Here is a 14,424-nt window from a genome sequence, read left to right on the forward strand (position 1 = left end):
CCATGTCAGCCCTACGACCCACCCAGCACCCTTCTCCTGCCTCCTAACTCCGTCATAGACTCCGCCTCTGCACTATGTGAGGGCAGCCTCTTCCGCATAGGTTGTATTCTTTTCACGTATATCCCTGCTAAGCTTAGCGCTCCAGTGGGCGGTCCTCTAAGTGATTGACAGCTACTCTTGCATGCACAGTCATACTCAGCTGTCAATCTAGGACCGCCCATTGGACCTCTGAGCCCAGAATGAGAAGGGATATAAATGGATAAAATAGAAGTAATACCGAGTCTTTTTCCACCAAACTATATATCTTTCTCAGCTCATCCTGCTGTATACCATACTGCCTGCACTATAGTGATTAAATAGGGCAAACTGGGTAATGGCTCGGGGTATTGTTACAACTACACAAAGTCTGAGGCCTCATGTCCACGGGGAAAATCGGGCCCGCTACGGATTCTACATGTAGAATCCGTAGCGGGTCCCTCCTGCCCCGCGGACATGAGCGCTGAAAATAAGAATTTAAAAGAATTTACCTATCCGTAGCGGGCGGGGAAGGTCAGCTGTTCCTCACAGCCGGATCTTCTTTTTCGGCCGGCGGATGAATTCGTCACGCAGGCGGCACGTCGCCAGCACGTCGTCGACGTGCAGCGCGCATGGGCCGGGCACATCCGCCGAGCCGAAGCAAGAAAGATGCGGCCGTGAGGAAGAGAAGACCTTCCCCGCCCGCTCCGGATGGGTAAATACTTTTAAATTCCTATTTTAGGTCTCCCGCGGATCCGGACGGCTTCCATAGGCTTCAATAGAAGCCCGCGGGAGCCGTCCCCGCGGGAGACCCGCACGAAAATGGAGCATGGTCCAGATTTTTTCATGCTCCATTTTTTTAAAAATCCCTTTTATTGACCATCCGTGGGTATTTATCTACCCGCGGGTGGTCAATGCATCCCTATGGGATGCGGATCCGCATGCGGGAGATCCGCTGCGGATCTTAAATCATATTTTGCCCGTGGACATGAGCCCTGAAGCTGTGACGTGTATTGCAGTGTCTTCAGGCCGGGCGCACATGTGAGAAAAGCATACTAGAAATAAAAAATAAAGAACGAAGACCGATAAGAACCCTTTGGGGGTAACTTGTGTTTCTAAATCATTTGAGCGTTCACAGAAGCGCTTTGTCCCCTGACAGCTAATTTAGACTGAGCTCACGCTTAGGTGACAAAACCAAAACAAGTATTTAATCAGGATTGTTCTCAGTGCACAATGCAGGATTATACAAGATTGTATATCGTGTTCTATTAGGGAGTTTTATTTTAATATATGTTGGTTTGTAGCCCATCCTTTCATATGTCCTTTGGCTGTGTCTGATGTAGCCTGCTTGCTTGATGAATTCAATTATTCTAGATAATTGATAGAGTACAACAGGTTTAGTTAGATTTGAGGGGTTTTACATACTCCCATCACTTATCTGTACTACTAGGACATTAAAGGGGTTGTCCAGTTGTAAGTTATTGATGGCCTATCTTCGAGATGGGCCATCAACAGTAGATTGGTGAGGGTCAATCACCCGGGACCCTAAGTGATCAGCTTTTCACTTTGCCAGTCCACTCATGCACTAAGCAGTAAGCAGACAGCTCTGTTCCCACTGCAGTGGCCAGGCTTAGTATTACAGGCATTGAAGTGAATAAAAATGTTGCCTGTAATACCAAGCCTGACTAATGCTGTGAGAATGGAGCTGTCTGCTTCCTGTAGAAATCAGCTCAGTGCACAGGTCTAGATGACAGCAGATCGGTGGAGGGTCCCGGGTGATGGACCCCCACCAATCTACTATTATTGACCTATCTTGAAGAGAGGCCATCGGTAGTTTACCACTGAACAACTCCTTTAATCCTCATTCAGGGGTAGTAGCTGGACACTGTTTTTTTGAGTAGAAGAGCATTTGGGTTCCTTTTGGTCTTTATAAACCCAAGCTTGTTATCCACTTTGGCTCTGAATGAATGGTGTAATACCTGGGAGTGTTCAGAAGGTGATAAGGCCAGTGTTGAAAGTTCACCAACCTCACTGAAACCACCCAATGCCCTCTGCTCCCGGCAAACGGCTGACTGGGCAAGCATTTACCCTTCTTGCAGCCGTTACAGAGGAAATGTAATGCATAGCGGACATTCAGATGAATGGCCATCTATGTAATATGATTACACTTCAAGTACCAGAAGGGAGCCGCTTGTGCAACAAGAACCCCCCACAAAATAGAGGAAGAAGATGGCATCTGGACAAAGCAGAGAAGGCATGCGATGGAACTAGATAAGGAATTTAGCTGTAGAATAAATGGTGGTTTGCCAGGAAGTGGCTGTTTGTAAGATTTGGAAGATGTCTTTCTTTTGTTTATACCCACCCTTGTTCCTCCATACGGGCTCTCCTTAGATTTGGCGTCCAACGCTGTGAATCTGTTAAGTGGAACATCCCCACCGCTCACCGCCAATCGAGTCTGATGTCGCCAATTGACAAAACAGTGAACCATGGTGACTGCCTACTTGACACATTCAAAGTGCCAGGAGCCAAAACTAAGAAGAGTTGGTATGGGTGAACGTGATGAGCATCAACAAACGAAAGGCATAGTTGAAGTCAGTAGGGCTGCGGCTCCAACCAGCCTAGCTGATATGAGGATATGTCAGGTCCTCTTTAAGTTATGGAATATCCTAGTATTATGCCAACATTTACTGTATTGCAGAAAACCTCTTTTAAAAGTGTTTCAATTTCCCTCTCAAGTTCTTGAAAACGATCGGCTATACTTGAAGCGTTTTGTCGTTTTTATGTTTGATGTTTTCTACTCTACAGAAAAAATAGAGAATGGTCCTCTACAATGACGGTATAACTGGCTTGTATGTTTGAACAATACAGTATTCAGACATGAAACATAAGAGTTAAAAGGAATAATGGAGTCAATTATCAGCGGTATAACTGGTTTGGAGCATTTTTTTTATATACCCGAATAGACTATGGCATTTCCACTCTTTAGTACAGAGCACTGTCTGTCAGCCATATTGGTTTTCATGGGCTGGTTTCTGTCACCTAGAGCTCCCCCACGCCGTGCCTCAAGTTCCCCCAGGCTGTGTTCACATATGTATTCCTGATGTTTTTTGTATGCTACTTAGGCAAAGATATGATGCATGGCAGCCTACTTCCGACACCATCTCTGCGGTGCCATATCTTTTTTGCAGACTGCCTGAAATGGGTTTTGGCACACAGGTAGGGGCGTAGCTAAAGGCTCATGGGCCCAGGTGCAAAAGTTTATCTTGGGGCCCCCTAACTTCTCTAAACCCCTTAACGCAGAGGCGTAACTTGAAGCTCCTGGGCCCCAATGCAAAACCTGTAACAGGACCTCCAACTAGAACGCTTTATTCATAGTACTGGGCTCCCTATATGGAGAAGAGGGGGCCCATAAGGCCTTTCTTGTCAAGGCTCCTGGGCCCGGGTGCAACCGCATCCCCCATAGTTACGCCAGTGCACACAGAGACATGCATTGCTACAATGCTACAAATCGCATGTATGTGAAGCCCATGCTTTCCTATGGGTTCCTTCACACATGAGATGTTTTGTAGCATGCGACATCCCGACACAAAAACTTCGCTGGTCCCATGATATGCCCGCGAGTCATGAGGTTTTGTAGCCCATGTTTCCTTATTGAGCCTTCTTCTATGTTGCATCACATAAAAACGTGATTTTCGTGTAGTGCTATGCAACATTGACAGTAGGAAATCATACTGTCAAAGCCCTAATCTAAGCCTTAGTTGCAGGAAAAAATAAAAAAAACAGTATACATCACTTTAGAAGCGCTGTCAGCCCGGCCGCATCTTCTCCTCGAGTCCCCGGCACTATTCTCCTTCATTTCTTGAAAAATCCCCACCTCCTAGAAGCGCTGCCTCTGATTGGCTGACGCTTAGCCAATCACAGCCAGCGCTCGATTAACCAATCACAGTCATTAATCGAGCGCTGGCTCTGACTGATGCTGGCATCTGCAGATGTATCCAGATCTCAAGATTTTAGTGTAACTAATAGATTTTTTTTAATCCAATAAAACCCCACTCAGCTCCTCTTGATCAATTTCAAGAATTGGTTGAACAGGACTTAAATACTTTATATTCTGGAATATATCATAATAATCAGGTCAGTAATTAAAGAAAAGGGGAAGACCAGGCTGCTTCTCGGCTAATACCCGATTACACGGACAGATGATCGCTCAAAAGTCGCTCAAACGAAAGTACGAGTGACAGTTTTGAGCGATCATCTTTCCATAGTCTATAGTAGCTAAGTAGCTACTTAAGAGCTATGCAGGCGGAGCGGGACACTACCGCTATCACTCAGCGAACAATACAGCTGTTTTGCATAAGCAAACAGCTGTATTGTACTCTGGGATTACAGCCGGCGTCCCCCTGTGAACTACTAGCGAAACACGGTTGTAAGAATCTCATCAGTGCCGCCGACTGTGATAACAGCCTGCACCGCTGATAAGAGTTCATCGCTCAATTCTAGAAAACTAGAATTGAGCGATGACCGAATTGTGCACGAAAGCTGCATGATGTCCGTGCATTTAGACGCAACGGTTATCGCTCAAAAGGCGGCTTTGAGTGAATTTTGAGCGAGAATCGTTGGGTCTAAATCGGCCTTAAGACTTATGTCTGATGTTTCGTGAGGCGGACAAGGCGGTTCTGTGATAATTCTTGGTGTAGGGCTATATCCAAGACATTGCTATGTTCAGTGATACTGCCAGTCATCTTGAGCTGCACTTTCATCTGACATCGCAATACCAGGCAGAACTTTCTTTCTTGGTGGATGGTGGTTTAGATTTAGGAGTTTTTACATCCAAACAAGCGGAAGGCACCACTTCTTGTGTTGACAGAATACACCGGTAGATGCCCGATGATATGAAGAACATATTGGTACCTTCATTATTTTCTCCAGCGTCTGCACAGATATAGCCTGGTATTTGGCGTTTCCGCTATGCCTGCAGACCAGCTCTCTCCTTGTCCATTGATGAAGAAACCTTGCCCATTTAGTATTGGAGACCTCATGCATCACAGTGATTGCACCGATTGAGCGGGTACATGCTCTGTGACTCTTTCCCAGCCGCACTGACGACGTGCGTGACATCAGTGTGGCCGTCCGGCCTTGTTCTTTTTCTTTGAATGTTGGATGATCTTTAGGGGATAGAATAACATCCAAGTTGTATAAGCAAATATAATGCTCAAAAATTAATTGGAAATGTCCTGTGTAGAATGGAAACACTGTCCTAATAAGAGGCATGTCATTATGGGCTTATTGTATTTTGAGCACCAAAAATTTGAGGAGAGCATGCATGGGCCCTTTCCATAAGCCTTTTAGTCCTGATGGACTGCTAATACAGTAGGTCACAGAGGCCTGGTGTCTACAGCGCCCGTTGAAAGGCCTGCGAAAGAACATTCCTATATAGCAGGCCTGCAGAACTTAGCCGTAAGCAAGCCCTAAGGTTCCTTAGTGAAGGACTGCCTGCACAGTCCTGTCACTTAGTGTCACTGCAGCAGTACCGCTAGTATGGCATGACTGTGCTGTGGATACACTGTCACAGTTCAGAGCCTGCAAGAAATCCTCTGCTGGGCCGACTGTTGCGCCATCCTGCTACATAGACTCAACAAGGAACTCGTGAAAGGAGGTCAGCTTGAATTGGTGTTGGCCAAGTTTATTGCTAGCCAAGACAAACTAGAAACAATATACAACACTAGCATTTAGGGCGCACACCCACTCGCTTTTTTATTTCTTGCACTGCGAGAGCGAGTGAAAACACTCGCATCGCAAAAAAAACGCTGTGATATTGCCAGTGTTTTCAAGGGGGCCAGCGGCAGCAGCGCTAGCCCCATTGAAATCATGGAGTATATCGTGGACTTCCAGGATGGTTGAAAAACCCTAGCTGGTTAAAAAAAAGAAAAACTTACCTCTCCGCCGTTCAGACGCGTCCTCTGGCTGGCTCCCCTGCACTGCTGTCCAGCATTTTTAGCAGGCGGGGATTTAAAGGTCGCTGCCATCCAACCCGGTATGGACATCTATGGAGAGTCATGTGAAGGTGTGCAGAGCAAAGACATGAGATCTGGTGTGACTTGAATGGTCTAAATTTCATAGCTTCAAAAGTTTAATTCTCTGTATTATTACTAACCAGTGTAACGTGTTTTGAAGCCTTTCGCATCTTCTTCATAGACCTGCGGGTGAATACCGTGGCTCCTGCCAGGAGAGACTGGTGTCGCCCCTAAAGGAAAGCCATGTTCTTCCATGGCAGGAGCCACTGTGCTCACCCCCCTCTCTGGAGAAGAGGTGGCAGGCCTTGAAGCACACTAGCTGCTGGTTAATAATAAAGAGGATTAAACTTTTGAAGCTATAAACATTTTGATTTGGACCAGTCAAGTTGTGCCAGCTGTCATGCCTGCGCCCCAGAAGAGAGGACCACGGGGTTCTGAGGAGGTTAGAAGGTGTTCTGTGACCGTACTGCTGGATGTCTCCTTGGGTTCGAGAAGAACAAGTCTGGAGTCTTCCCTATGATGATATAAGTGCATGTTTTTAAAGCCACTGCTGCGGAGCGGTCACAGACGCGCTCTCACGGGGGACGTAGCTGGCTACGGGCGCAGCAGTACATTTTCTACATGCACTTTGATTACTGAGCAAACCTCAAGATATGAACACTAAACCACACAACACATCACTTTCAATTCTTGTTTGATGTGCAGGCCAAGCGGAGAGGCACACATGCCGGTGATGATGGGTATTTACTAGAAACCGTAAATCCTCCCTGTGATTTAAAGGATTAGCAGACTTTGGAAAGTAAGACACTCCTTTCTAAAAGTCATTTCGTTTCTAATCGAAAGCCTGCAGCTCTGTTTTGGAATGGGTGTTACTGGCGGTATGTTTGACGCATATAGGGCGAGGTCCATGCAGTCACAGATGGGGCGAGGACCCTGCAGTCAGATGGGGCGAAGGATCCTGCACTCAAAGATGGGGGGGGGGGGGGGGGCGAAGGACCCTGCACTCACAGACGGGGGGGCGAAGGACCCTGCGGTGACAGACGGGGCGAAGGACCCTGCGGTGACAGACGGGGCGAAGGACCCTGCGGTGACAGACGGGGCGAAGGACCCTGCGGTGACAGACGGGGCGAAGGACCCTGCGGTGACAGACGGGGCAAAGGACCCTGCGGTGACAGACGGGGCAAAGGACCCTGCGGTGACAGACGGGGCGAAGGACCCTGCGGTGACAGACGGGGCGAGGACCCTGCGGTGACAGACGGGGCGAGGACCCTGCGGTCCCAGATAGGGGGGGGCCAGGACCCTGCGGTCCCAGATAGGGGGGGGCCAGGACCCTGCGGTCCCAGATAGGGGGGGGGCCAGGACCCTGCGGTCCCAGATAGGGGGGGGCAGGACCCTGCGGTCCCAGATAGGGGGGGGCCAGGACCCTGCGGTCCTGGCAGAGAAGACCATGCAGTCACAGATGGGGTGAAGAACCCTGCAGTAACAGATGGAGGGGGGGGGGGGGGACCCTGCTGTCACAGATGGGGGGCGAGAACTCTGGTCACGGATGGGGGGGGGCGAGGACCTTGCGGTCACGAATGGGGGGGCGAGGACCCTGCGGTCACAGATGGGGGGGGCGAGGACCCTGCGGTCACAGATGGGGTGGAGGACCCTGCGGTCACAGACGGGGGGAGGGAGGACCCTGCTGTCACAGACGGGGGGAGGGAGGACCCTGCTGTCACAGACGGGGGCCGAGGAGGACCCTGCGGTCACAGACGGGGGCCGAGGAGGACCCTGCGGTCACAGACGGGGGCCGAGGAGGACCCTGCGGTCACAGACGGGGGCCGAGGAGGACCCTGCGGTCACAGACGGGGGCCGAGGAGAACCCTGCGGTCACAGATGGGGGGAGGGACCCTTCGGTCACAGATGGGGGGGCGATGACCCTGCGGTCACAGATGGGGGGGCGATGACCCTGCGGTCACAGATGGGGAGGTGGGGGGTGGGGGTGATGACCCTGCGGTCACAGATGGGGAGGCGAGGACCCTGCGGTCACATACGGGGTGGAGGACCCTGCGGTCCAGACGGGGTGGAGGACTCTGGTCACAGAGACTGATATTCAGCAATAGGTTCCTTGTACGATTTTTTGTTTCACACTGATTTGCCAAGTATTGCATTCTGTTTGTCTGCTAGTTTCTTTTGCATATACTATTGTGTACTGAAAAGGGAAATTCATCCAAAATTGATATTTTGCCGGGTCTTAGATAGAAGTTCAAAGATAGTATCAACCTAATCCGTGACCTTGGACCTCCATAAGTAGTCAGAACAAAGTAGCTCTATTTCCCTCAAACCTATATAGCACCACTGGCCACTTTTTAGGGACTGGAAATGTACTGCACCACATTGAGTGAGTGTGAATCCAAGTTAATGGAGTTTGCTTAGACAAGTGATGTTCAAGTTTCCTAAGCCAAGTACCCCCAATGCTATGATCCTATACCATGCTGTCTGTTCAAAGCACCGCCTGAAAAGAGCTGGATCATCCCACTGAGATGTGCCATGTATCCCACATAACACAGTTTGAGTACCTAGGGCTTAGAATATCGGCTCAGAGATTTTTCTTGGGTCCTCTATAGTTTTGAAAATTGTTAAAATTGTTTGTTTGTTTCCGGTGGAATCCACTTTTGGTTTCCGTTCCATTTGAAAAAAAAAGCATTAGTTCAAAACGGAAATCAAGATAATGTGAAGGAGCCCTTATAGACTCCCTGGTGTGATCTACATCTCTGTGGTATGTCAAAACATACATTTTCTATAGATTTCCCTTTTAACAAGTCAGGCTGGGATTCCACATAGCAACTTTCTGAATAGCCTACTGTAGTAAAAATAGATAATATTCCAGTAGAATTTTCCTTTAAGAGAGGAAAATTGGCTTCTACCTCATTGGGTTTTTTGGCTTCCTCTGGATCAACATTGAGGGGGGAAGATGGTAATAGGCTGAACCCGGATGGACATATGTCTTTTTCGGCCTAACATACTATGTTACTATGTTAGTACCTATGTATAAGTGGAGAAAAGACCTGTGTATGACAGGATCTAATATACTACTTTATATGGCAACACTTGTTGAAATGTGGAGCAAAGAAAAAAAGCCGTCAGAGCTCTATGTGGGGTGGCCTTTAGGTGACTAATGGATGGCGTAGAAGGATTGCTGCCTTACTAGTGACGCTAATAAACCCGAGGCCTACAAGGGTGTCAGGTGCATATAGTAAAGGAAACCAAAAGTCTAGGACCTAAGCACAATGTCCACGGGCGGATGGGATTTGCAGAGTCCGCATGGGAGCACCCTCGCAGGAGATCCACAGATCAAGCCGCCCATAGGGATGCATTAGCATCTGCAAAGCAGCTAAAAGCATGCGGATGTGTTTTTTTTTTCTTTCTTTTACCAGCGTGCGGATCGCACGTGCGGGAAGAGATCGCAGCATGCTCCATTTTTCCTGCAGATCCCGCTGGGACGGCTTCCATTGAAGTCAATGGAAACCGTCTGATCTGCGGAACACCCGCAGCTTACACTGCAGATGTGCCGCAGATCCGCAGGAAAGAGGAGATTCAAAAAAGAAAAATGGCACTGCGCATGTGCCGGGCAGAAGAAAGAAGAAGCGTCCGAAACGGAGGAGGCCCGCGCTGGATCTGGAGAGGTAAGAAACTGCATTTTTTTCTGTCCATGGCTGTGGGCACGCGTGGATTTCATTACAAGATTAGGCAGTGGAATCTGTGCGTGCAAGTGGACATGAGGCCTTAGGTGCAAATCCGTATGAAGCATAGACATGGAATGGAGGAATGGTGAAAAGAACTTTATTGTAACCACTGGCAGGGGCATAACTATAGGGGATGCAGGGGATGCGGTTGCACCCGGGCCCAGGAGCCTTAGGGGGCCAAGAAGGTCCCTCTTCTCCATACAGTTAGCCCAGTACTACGAAGAAAGCATTATAGTTGGGGCCTGTTACAGGTTTTACTTTGAGGCCCAACAGCTTCACGTTACACCTCTGGTAATCAGTATCATCACGCTTTTTAAGGCAAAGTGCCACTTTCTCAAACATCTGAATAGTGGACTGTAGTCTTCACTTCAGATGTCATTTTCCCCTTTTTAACTCTTTCTATGTCAGCAATAAATGTTCGAAAAATGTTGCCTAGAAGTTTCTGGACAGATCTTGCACACAGTCTTCATTTTTTACGACTACTGCAAATCCCAGCAGTCCAGTGAGCAGAATAAACGGGTGTCTCTTTATCGTCATCATAGCAGTACCGGAGCCTCAGATGTGAGCTGTCTTGGCCAAATTACCTTATGATATACGGCAATCTGTTCAAAGATGATCCAGTGACCTCAGACAGACAGTGAATGGGTGAGGGAGGGTGCCTTAAATAGACAGAAGTCTATCCAGGTTGACCTGGGATGCGAAAGCTAGTTGCACGCACTGACCCTTTAAGAGGTAAGTGGTATGCATTCATGCACCATATGGGAAGTAGGGACAGATGCCTGGGATACAAGGAGAGGCGGTGTTTACCACAAATGACAGAAGCAAGGAAATGGAAGCCACAGCCACCGGCAGGTGGAGGTGAGGAAAGTTAGTGGCCGCTGCCCTCCACATAGAACATATACCAACAACACAATGCCATTTGGAAATTTCAATAAATTTGGAAATTATTTATAAGATTTTTCTTTATTTAGCTACTTATTATGAACATGTAAATGGTACTAGTGGTAACAAAGGATCACTCTGCTTACGTGTTTTGAACCTTACAAGTTTGAGGTCCGAAATGCATAAACCGATTGATCCTTTGTTACCACTAGTATTGTTCACATGTTCCTAAAAGATTGGAAAATAAAAAAGAATGTCTACAAGACACTACAAGTGCTGGTCTTTAGCTTTCTGTTACGTGTGCTGCTGAGACCTGTAGTACTATTGTCTCTAGCAGCACAGCTCCACAGGTGGTTGAGGGCTAATTGAGCTAGCTGCGTGTGGTGATCTCGTATTAGCCAATCCCCCGGGTCTTTGCTCACATATAAGCCCAGCTCCTGTTCAGTGTCTGTCTGTTCCAGAGTGAGCAGTCATGAATCCTTGTCTGTTGCAGCTTGTGGTGTGATCTGTGTCTTGCTGGTTCATGTCCGTTTGTATGTTTATTTTCTGTCAGCTTGCGGTGTGACCTGTGATCTGTGTCCTTTCCTGTTGCAGCTTGCTGTGTGAACTGTGTCCGGTTCTGCTGGACTCCTGGTTAGTGTAGGGACTAGCAGTATAACCAGGAGCCGTGAAGTGGCCCGCTAGCTCTCATGTTTTGTACAAAATATCAGCTAATACCTGGTATTTACATTTAGCTTATCATCTCTTACTAGTGGTTACATTTTGGCTGCTGTATGCTGTGTACTCTGCTCTGTGTATCCTGTAGTTCTGTCCCTGTTATGTGGTATGTGTATGTCTCCTGTTCTGTGGTGTGGTTCCTAGGATCAGCTAGGGCCCAGTTCCGAAGACCGCTGGGCCGCCCTTTTATGGGGGCAATGTCCCATCCTCCCCGTTAGCACAGGGCAAGTTTGTGTGAGACCGTTTTGTATCCATCTCTTTCTCTTTTGGTGACGATCGTGTGGGCCTCTTTCTCAGTTTGCCCACACGATCATAACACTTTCGACTTTGAATTTCTTTTATGGCGGGGGAAAGGGGGGACGCAGTTCTTTGATGAAATATTTTTCCTGCAACGGTTGCGCGCACCATATATTTGTGTAAATGAGCTGCATGGGTGAATCCTTAAAGAATCCTCTGTTTTATTGGGGGAAAGTTATTAAATGGGATAATTAATGCTAAAGCTGCCTCTATGAAAAATGACTTCAGTAGGGTGACTAGAGATGTAATCAATTAATGAGGGTCTGATAGCTGTAGTGAATGTTGATTAGTTTGTAAATATTTGTTTTCATTTTGACATTTAAGATTCTTTTTTTCTGTTGATCGGTGTCAAGTCTAATTAAATCCAAAGTGATTCAGTGTTTTATACAATAAAACATGAGTAATTTAAAGGGTTTAGCTTTCCATATCCCCTAATAAAAGCTGCCTTGACTGTAATATTTGACAGGTAGATAGAAGAATAATAACCCACCTCCATCTGTTTTACCGAGCACGATGACCTGGGTCATGTTCTCCAGCTCTTTGACATGACTTTGCCAAGTATTTCCAATGTTGTAACATGATAAAGTAATTACAATGTTTCATCAACGTAGAGCTGGTGGGTGGAGACTACCTGCTATTATGTCTTCTATGGAGAAAACAGCAGATTGTACTGCCTAACTCTGTAGCACTCAAATACAAATATCATCAGGAAGGACAGTAGAGAAGTGCTGAGCAGTGTAGATGTGACTCCAGTAGCTATAACACAGCAAATAACGCACCATTGGCAGCAAATAACGCACCATTGGCTGCAGCAGCTATGACTGAGTCTCTGTTTCTTTACTCTTCCCTTCTCCTGTCTACATAAGACATTTCTTGGCAGCATGAGTCTCCATCCTCCTCCACTTCCAGTTCTTTGTCTTGTTATCCCTTACTAGATGTGGACTTCACTTGATAAGAGGCAGTTGACAGCAAATTAGAAGGAAGAAACTGTTTTGCACTTTTTGTTAGTTATTACGTAGACTATGATATAAGTACAAGTTCTTTGAAAAGTTAGTGACCATTGAAGGAACACTCATGCATCATTAAAAAGACCGTTAAAAAGGCATTCAGAAAGTCCTCGGACGCTTTCACTTTTTTACATTTTGTTATATTGTGGCATTGTGCAATAAAAAAATCAATTTTCCCCCATCATTCTACACTCAGTACCATATAATGAATGACAAAGTGAAAACAGAATGTTAGAAGCCTTTAAAATTTTGCATTGACATAAGTAGTTGAAGCAGCAATTACAGCCTCCTGTCTTCTTGGGTATAATGTCACAAGGTTTGCATACCTGGATTTGGAGATTTTCTGCCATTCTTCTCTGCAAATCCTTTCAAGCCCTGTCAGGTTGGATGGGGACCGTCGATGGAGAGAAATTTTCAGGTCTCTCCAGAGATGTTCAAATGGGTTTAAGTGAGGGCTGATTTGACCACTCAAGAACATTCACAAAGTTGTCCTTAAACCCCTCCCTTCTGACCAGTCTGAGGTCCCTTGCTCTCTGGATCAGGTTTTCATTATGAATGTCTATGTAGTTTTCTCCATTCAACTTTCCATCTCCCTGTCCCAACCACTGATAACCCCCCCCCCCCCCCCCAGCATGATACTGCCACCACCAGGCTTCACTGTAGGGATGGTATTGGGCAGGGAATGAACAGTACCCGGTTTCCCGGTTTCCTCTAGACACAATGCTTAGAATTGAGGCTAAAAAGTTCAATCTTGGTTTCATCAGACCAGAGAATCTTGTTTCTCACAATCTGAAAGTCCTTTGCCATAAAGCCCAGATTGGTGGAGTGCTGCAGTAATGGTTGACCTTCTGGAAGTTTCTCCCATCTGCACATAGGATCTTTGGAGCTTGGCCAGAGTAATTGGATTTTTTGTCACCTTTCTTACCAAGGCCCTTCTCTCCTGATTACTTGTGATTAGCTTGTGAGTCGTCAGCTCTAGGAAGAGTCCTGGTTGTTCCAAACTTCTTCTAAGATTTATGGAGACCGCTGCGCTCTTGGAAACTTTCAGTGAAGCAGAAATTTTTTCGGAACCTTCTCCAGATCTGTGTTTCTTCACAATCCAGTCTCTGAGCTCTAAGGCAGTTCTTTCTCCTCATGGCTTAGTATTGACTCTGATATGCATTGTGAGCTGTGAGATCGTGTATAAACAGGGGTGTGTCTTTTTAAAATGATGTCAAATTGACTGAATTTACCACAGGTGGACTCCAATCAAGGTGGAGAAACATCTCAAAGCTGATCATGAGAAATGGGAGGCTCCCAGAGCTAAATTTCAAGTGTTATACCAAACGGTCTCAGTAAAAAGGTGCAAAAAAACAAAAATAGGGGTGCAGCTATCTGAATGGGTGAGTGATTTGGAAAAAATTATAGGTAGAGGAACGTGCAGAAGATGTGATTCTTCTCTCTCGTTAAGATGGTGGGTCGTGGAAAAGATCTAGTTGTTCTGGTGCTGCCAACCAATGATAGTCGCACTGGTAGGTGAGACTGTTCTGATGGATTAGTGAAGAAAAAAATATGATGGGTGTAGGCACAGCTGACCAAAATCTAAAGTTCAGTACAATACAAGAAGTAAGCTCAGCTTCTCCAAATTATTTTAAACCAGCATAAAGACGCGTTTCGGGGAAATGCCCCTTCCTCAGTTATAACTGGTGATACACTTTGTGTTGGCTGTTGGTGTGTGCATGGTGCACCAGGCAGAGGGGCAGATGAATGACGGCTTGTTTACAG

General features: G+C 46.8%; 1 protein-coding gene across 3 annotated transcripts in view; it reads left to right on the top strand.

The window, feature by feature from the left end:
- CPQ (carboxypeptidase Q) overlaps positions 1-14,424 on the top strand; it is a 459,208-nt gene that overhangs the window by 86,378 nt on the left and 358,406 nt on the right. The window lies entirely within an intron of this gene.

This window comes from Eleutherodactylus coqui, chromosome 9, assembly GCF_035609145.1.
Source record: "Eleutherodactylus coqui strain aEleCoq1 chromosome 9, aEleCoq1.hap1, whole genome shotgun sequence".
Lineage (NCBI taxonomy): Eukaryota > Metazoa > Chordata > Amphibia > Anura > Eleutherodactylidae > Eleutherodactylus > Eleutherodactylus coqui.